Source organism: Limulus polyphemus, unplaced genomic scaffold (genome assembly GCF_000517525.1).
Source record: "Limulus polyphemus unplaced genomic scaffold, Limulus_polyphemus-2.1.2 Scaffold2841, whole genome shotgun sequence".
In the NCBI taxonomy this organism is placed as follows: domain Eukaryota; kingdom Metazoa; phylum Arthropoda; class Merostomata; order Xiphosura; family Limulidae; genus Limulus; species Limulus polyphemus.
Window position 1 is genome coordinate 121,440 of NW_013668451.1, and position 7,194 is coordinate 128,633.

At 31.7% G+C, this 7,194-nt stretch overlaps 1 protein-coding gene and 1 non-coding gene across 2 annotated transcripts in view; one reads left to right on the forward strand and one right to left on the reverse strand.

Annotated features, from left to right (window-relative positions):
* Positions 1–1,176, forward strand: part of LOC106468029 (formin-like protein CG32138) — a 91,985-nt gene extending 90,809 nt beyond the window's left edge. The window contains exon 27 of the mRNA XM_022396333.1: positions 481–1,176. The gene's annotated coding sequence lies outside the window, so the exon portion shown is untranslated. The remainder of the gene's footprint in view (positions 1–480) is intronic.
* Positions 1,177–6,854: 5,678 nt separating this feature from the next.
* Trnak-cuu lies at positions 6,855–6,927 on the reverse strand. Its single transcript has one exon. It is a non-coding gene; the product is annotated as a tRNA-Lys (tRNA).
* Positions 6,928–7,194: the final 267 nt, after the last annotated feature.

Genomic DNA, 7,194 nt, shown 5'->3' on the forward strand with positions numbered 1-7,194 from the left:
CTAAATTAGGGATGGCTAGCGCAGATAGCCCTCGTGTAGCTTTGCGCGAAATTCCAAAACAAACAAACAAACTTTCTCAATTAAATAAAATGTAGTTTTAAATAGAATGTAAAAATACAGTTAAAGAACTTATACTTCTAATCCAACTCCATATTATATTTACTTGCTACTAGATTTCAGTCTAATATATGAACTGTAACATACGAATATAATGTAGGGTTAGCATTCATGTAACTTTATTGAATTATTCTAACATTTAAAATGACAAATTCATAAGTGAAAGTTAATTAACGATAATATATGAACTTTTTATCTAAGTAAAATCTTTCACAAGAATGGCATAGATTGTGTTGCATGAGCTTATAAGTGTTTATTTTACCTTTAGTATCTGTTGAGCATAACACAATCATTTAACGGTTTCATTTGTGTTGTTTATTTATATCTGTAGAACTAATGTTACGTTCTTTGATTTTTTTACAGGTTTAAAACGTAAATGCTCCAAACTTTGATTTTCTCTTGATTTTACTTAAAGATGCAAAACGTTTTCTGGTGCTTCAAGAGGGTGTACAGTGTTTTGTTCATTTCATTAAAACTTTCAAGGGACCAAACTAAACATCTATCATTAAAGACGTGTATTTGTAGTTTTATAAACCTTTTTTAATGCATAAAAATTGTTTTGTGTATCGATAAAACTATAAGTACTAAAACCAGTTATTTTTACTATTTTTATAAACACTTCAGAGTATTACTATAAAGCTAAAAACTAAACTAAACTGAGTAATGCCACTTTCTAGCTAAATTGGTTCAAACAAGGATTTGGTTTTTCAAAACATATTTTGTTATTAATTTAATCTGAGCTTTGTTTTTCTTTTGCTTGAACGATTCAAGTTCCACATTTCAACTAGTTTGACTGAAACAATATAACAAAGTCCACTGCACTTGTGACCTTTATGTTTGATATTGGACAAGTATTCTGTAGTGTTTCTCTCAGGTTAAGTACAAGGTTTCTATTGAAGTATTCTGTGATTTTATGTTTTAACTACTGCTCTGATTCATTTGGCTTTAGTCTTGTCGTCCAAATGTATTCCTGCCAGTTGTTTATACATATTTATATTAATTATAGTCCATATCTTAGTCTTAAACATTGAATTTAATAAATTAAAATTGTACAGAAGAGACGAGTATGTTGGAATAAAATGTCTTTGTTTGTAAATAAAACACTTTTCTTGTTTGGAAGATCATGCTCACTTTTTTTTTTACTTTTGAAGTGGTCCAGGTGTATTCATGACATAAGTTGTAGTGAGGTTTACTTATCAGGGTACCAGTGATGGTAGATTTACTTAACAACATAAGTTGTAGTGAGGTTTACTTATCAGGGTACAAGTGATGTTTGATTTACTTAACGACATAAGTTGTAGTGAGGTTACCTTATCAGGGTATCAGTGATGGTAGATTTACTTAACAATACGTATTAGTTGTAGTGAGGTTAACTTATCAGGGTACAAGTGATGTTAGATTTACTTAATGACATAAGTTGTAGTAAGGTTTACTTAACAGGGTACCAGTGATGTTAGATTTACTTAACAACATAAGTTGTAGTGAGGTTACCTTATCAGGGTATCAGTGATGGTAGATTTACTTAACAATACGTATTAGTTGTAGTGAGGTTTACTTATCAGGGTACAAGTGATGTTTGATTTACTTAATGACATACGTTGTAGTGAGGTTTACTTATCAGGGTACCAGTGACGTTATATTTACTTAATGACATACGTTGTAGTGAGGTTTACTTATCAGGGTACCAGTGACGTTATATTTACTTAACGACATAAGTTGTAGTGAGGTTTACTTATCAGGGTACCAGTGATGTTAGATTTACTTAACAACATAAGTTGTAGTGAGGTTACCTTATCAGGGTACAAGTGATGTTTGATTTACTTAACGACATACGTTGTAGTGAGTTTTACTTATCAGGGTACCAGTGACGTTATATTTACTTAACGACATAAGTTGTAGTGAGGTTTACTTATCAGGGTACCAGTGATGGTAGATTTACTTAATGACATACGTTGTAGTGAGGTTTACTTATCAGGGTACCAGTGATGGTAGATTTACTTAACAATATATATTAGTTGTAGTGAGGTTTACTTATTAGGGTACCAGTGACATTAGATTTACTTGACAACATAAGTTGTAGTGAGGTTTACTTATCAGGGTACCAGTGACGTTAGATTTACTTAATGACATAAGTTGTAGTGAGGTTTACTTATCAGGGTACCAGTGATGGTAGATTTACTTAATCTTTTTACTTCAGCTCAGCTATGGCTTGCAGTTAATATTGAGGGCAGAGGCATATCCAAAGCTTTGTGCTTAACTTCAAACAACAACAACATTTAATGCTGTTTAAAGAAATAATAATAATATCGTTTGATTTTGAAAGAAATGCATTTCATGTTAAAAATGAGCACAGATGAAAGTTCTAACCACAAACGTGTTAGAAAATGCTTGAGACATTTTGGAAGAAATATGAAAATTATCTGATAAATTTAACAGGGTGGATTTAGGTTTAAGAAGATAAGAGGTAAAATCCCCCTGTAATTCAAATTCTCTCACTTTTATACTTACATATAGCAGACATTTTGTTTTTATAAGAAGACTGAGCTGCTCTGATGGGCAAAAATTGTTTTTCTAATCTCTAGGTCATGAGTCAAACAAGAAAATAGGTTATTGGTGGCAACAAATTGGTGTATCTTAGCTGAAAAGATCTATAAGTGTTGGAAATAATTCATTTTAGAAAAGCTGTTAATATAACTAAAGAGAAAATCTAACTCTCACCAGAACATACACAAATTTCATTTAAGACCTGAAATCTAAGACTGGGCGTTTGAAGAATAACTACTTATAGCTTACTACATCAAGTTTATGAAAGAAAATTGTGTTATAAGATCTAAATTAGCTTACTGCAATATAAAAATAAAGCAAAAACTTACATAATATAATTTACATATATGTCAACATCAACTAATATCACAAAAATAGCATTGAAGAGTGCGATTGACTGTCACTTTTCTAATATGTCAACAACTGAAAGTGTAAGGTCCATCTAGTGACACCATGGCTCAAACCTTGATCATCGTTTGATGTGTAGTCTGTCACTAAACCATACCTGTATAGCCTTTAGACTGTAGAAATTGAGGAATATTTATCAAACTGTAAAATGCATAAGGTTCTGGTACCTGAACAGGCCAGATGAGTGTTGGTGAAGCAATGCATTGATAGACTGCTTGTAAGTTGGATTGCAGTTATAGTACACATTACTTGTCTTTGAATATTCTATATAAACCAGTAGGCTTGTTTTTTCCCAGTTACAGAATCTTTACAAAGAAGTTCTTGCCTGAGTGTATGAGTTATGCATTTGGAATTAGCAATTATTTTAACTTTCTATTTCAGAATGATGCTTTTTCATTGGCTACGTGTAAAAATAGACTAATCAAAATATGCTACAAATTTGCTGAAGAAAGAAGAGTGGGTATTGAACAAAGTATATCTAGGAATATTTGCAGAGTCCACGCTGGAAGACTTGAAAACAAACGATGCTGGTACGAATCATAAAGAAATCATCAAGATCTATTCATCAGCTAAAGAATTATACAGAGAAGTCATACGTGAGATTAATCAGAGGTTCCAGTTGGATGATCCAATAGTTGAGTATGTCAAGAATTGTGGACTCCATGAATGCTCCAAAATTTACATCCAAGAAGATTTATCGACATTCTGAAAAATCTTGATCTTCCACATTGGTTAGTTGGTGAGTTTGATGAAGATTGGAGAGATCGTTGTGGATTGGGAGGGGGGGGGGACCTGCACAAGCTGTTGAGCTAGGTGCTCTTATGAAGGAAAGGGTTCAACATGTAAATGCTACTGCCATTGAGTGCACTGACATCTCCCTGTTTCTGAAACCTAAATAATAAAAAAATAGATTTTTTTATTTCATACAAGCAAAAGTACCCGTCCCCAGTGACGGGGAAGTTTAAATTAATCTATCAATTTAAATTATTTCATGTACTTTAAAAAGCTTAATTGTATTACACTCTTGATTTCACTAAGAACCAAAGCTCTAAGCTACTTATACCACCCACCGCGAAAAGTAATTATTGAGCACTTCAGTCGTGTTAAGATCCACTCAACAACAACATACGGTAAATCTACATTTTTATTCTTTGAGTTACGTCACATTTTTAAATGTGGATGATAGTGTGATTAATTCCAAACAAGTTAGTGTAGAATATCCTGCTTGCCAAATAAAATTTGGTATCATCATTATTCATGCCTGTTTTCCTGTCTTTCATAAGTGAATGTGTGAGCTTTGCCTGCGTGCGCAGCTTTTCAAACGGGAGACAGACGAACGCTCCGACAGACACCACGGTTCGCAATATATACAAGATTTCCAATTCCAAAGTTTCTCCAATTTTTAAATTAATATTTTTCATAACTTATGATAAAAATTAACCAAATGGATTTTACTTGTAGTTAAACGGAGAAAATGTTCGAAATTTATGTTTAAAAAAAAACGTTTTGAATAAGTTATTGTAGCTTCAAGACTTATTTTGTGACCACTGCTTGATTTTTCGGGATTTTTATCAACATTTTTATGACAGCGCTAAATTTTAAAAAAAACACAACCTTGATTTAGGTATATAGTAGTATAACATGTCGAAATTCGACACAATATATAGAGTTGTGGTATTTCACTAAATTCGCATTTTTTATCTAACCACACAAAAATCATCTCTGACAGATTGCTACAGCGAGTACTTACCCCACCTTTAAAGGCTTTAAATAGTCATCCCTGTTTTTGTACTTGTTAACAGCAGAACGACTTTGATCTTAACTGAGCTAATAAGCTTATAATTTTTTTACATTTTAGTTAGTTTTATAATAATAAATATGTAATACAAATGAAAAACAAGAATATAGTACTCAGCTTCAAAAATTTCACAAGCCATCCTGCTTCTTCTTCACCCCACTTCAAACACTGCTTGTGACAAATATAATTAATTAAAGGGACTTATTTTTTTCTGGAGTAATAGGTCATGTTGTATTTATTTTTTTAACAAGTTAAATTGTTTATTGGCGCACAGCTACACTATGATCCCTCTGTGCTGTGTCCACTGCAGGTATCAAAACCCTATTTTTAGCATTGTAAGCACTAAGATTTACTGTTGAGCTGCCGGTCTGGGGCAAGTTAAATAGTTTATTGGCGCACAGCTGCACAGTGGGCCCTCTGTGCTGTGTCCACTACAGGTATCAAAACCCTATTTTTAGCATTATAAGAGCTAAGATTTACTGTTGAGCTACCTGTCTGGGGCAAGTTAAATTGTTTGTTGGCGCAAAGCTAAACACTAGGCCCTCTGTGCTGTGTCCAATGCAGGTATAAAAACCCTATTTTTAGCATTATAAGAGCTAAGATTTACTGTTGAGCTACCGGCCTGGTGCAAGTTGAATTGATAATGAAGAGAAATAGTAATAGTATATTTGTGAAGTTTTTATTTCTTCTGTACGTTAATGAAAATTGTTATTGTTATTTATAACACAATTAAGTAGATATTGTCATATAGATAACAATTGTATTTTATTAACATCGTAAATTTTGTCAGAATTGTAAATCAAACTTGAATTATGTTTCAAGTACCCAAACCTAATGCAGATGTTCACTTCAAATACTTTGTAAGCTTCTTAAACTTAACTAGAGTGCAATTAACATATTTTTCGAATCAATTTTTTAATCACAACCAGATAAAAAGAATGTGATATTGTGTTTATAGCTGTCCCGAACTTTGAATTACTTATCAGAAGGAGGGTAGTCCAGCACCACTATCCTTGCTAAATGATCGGTTGTTACTCTTATAACTCACTCATAGCTTAAAGTGAATTTCTTTGTGATATCTCACGGACTCAAATCCGCCTCGTTAACTCTAATAGCTTTACCTGCGAACTAACCCGCGTCCGAAATCTTTGCTGTTGTCTATGTTACGATATTATAACACTTTCAGAAACCTTTTTCACTCAAACCCTGGGCTTTGCCGGATACTTTATCTGTATGTAATTAAACATCTTAAGTATAAACACAATGTAAGATTATTATTTGTAATTGAAATAAAATGATTGTTGGCCAGTGAATTCCAGTACATCAAAATCATCAGTTATATCTTACCACGTTGATAAAAGTAATGTAAATTTCTGAGTGTTTGTTTGCGACATATTTAAAGACGCTCAAGCAAACTCAGTATAATTAACATATATGGGATAGTATTAAATTGAATTCTTGTCGATTCAACCAAGTCACGTTTTTAGATATAAAGCTTTTAAAATAAGCTTTTGTTTAAATCATATAAAGTTTAGTGTTGTGTTAAGAAATGGAGATAAAATACTTTTAAAATAAATATGGAAGTTCAAGTATTATCTATCAAAGTAGACGATTCTTGTCGATTCAGCTAAGTCACGTTTTCTGTTGAAAACTTTTCAAAACCAAGCGTTTATTTTAATAATATAAAGTTTAACGTTAGATTAAGTCATGAAGAGAAAATATATTAAAAATTTCAAGTGTTATATATCACATTAGAGTCATTTGAAGTTATTTTAAAAATACAATAACAGCAACTCTTTACAGAAGGTAAATTCTGGTTTTCACCAAGGCAACGTGGGTATATTTCAATGTTCCTCCTTTAACATTGAAGCTAATATTAATTAGTTATTTGCCTTAAATTATGTGTAATTAATTTAGTTATGACAGTGAAAATAAATTGCAATTTATTTAAAAAAAAAAAATTATAAACTTAAGAAAAAAATATTTACGCCCAACGTGGGGCTCGAACCCACGACCCTGAGATTAAGAGTCTCATGCTCTACCGACTGAGCTAGCCGGGCTGATGAATAAAAATACTCAATTTTTAAATTTGTTTATAAAACATAGATTATATTCTCTTTATGTTTTTTATTCATATTAGTATATGTCTATATTGCTTTTAGTAATTTTTTAAAATTTATAGATATTATTAAATCTTTAAATATCGGATTCATTAAGACTATTTTTAAACTGTAGGCCTATGCACATATGGGTAGTTTCATATGGATACAGTTTACATTAACCTTTTCACTAACACGTCACAATTTAGTATTTTCTGTATGTAATTA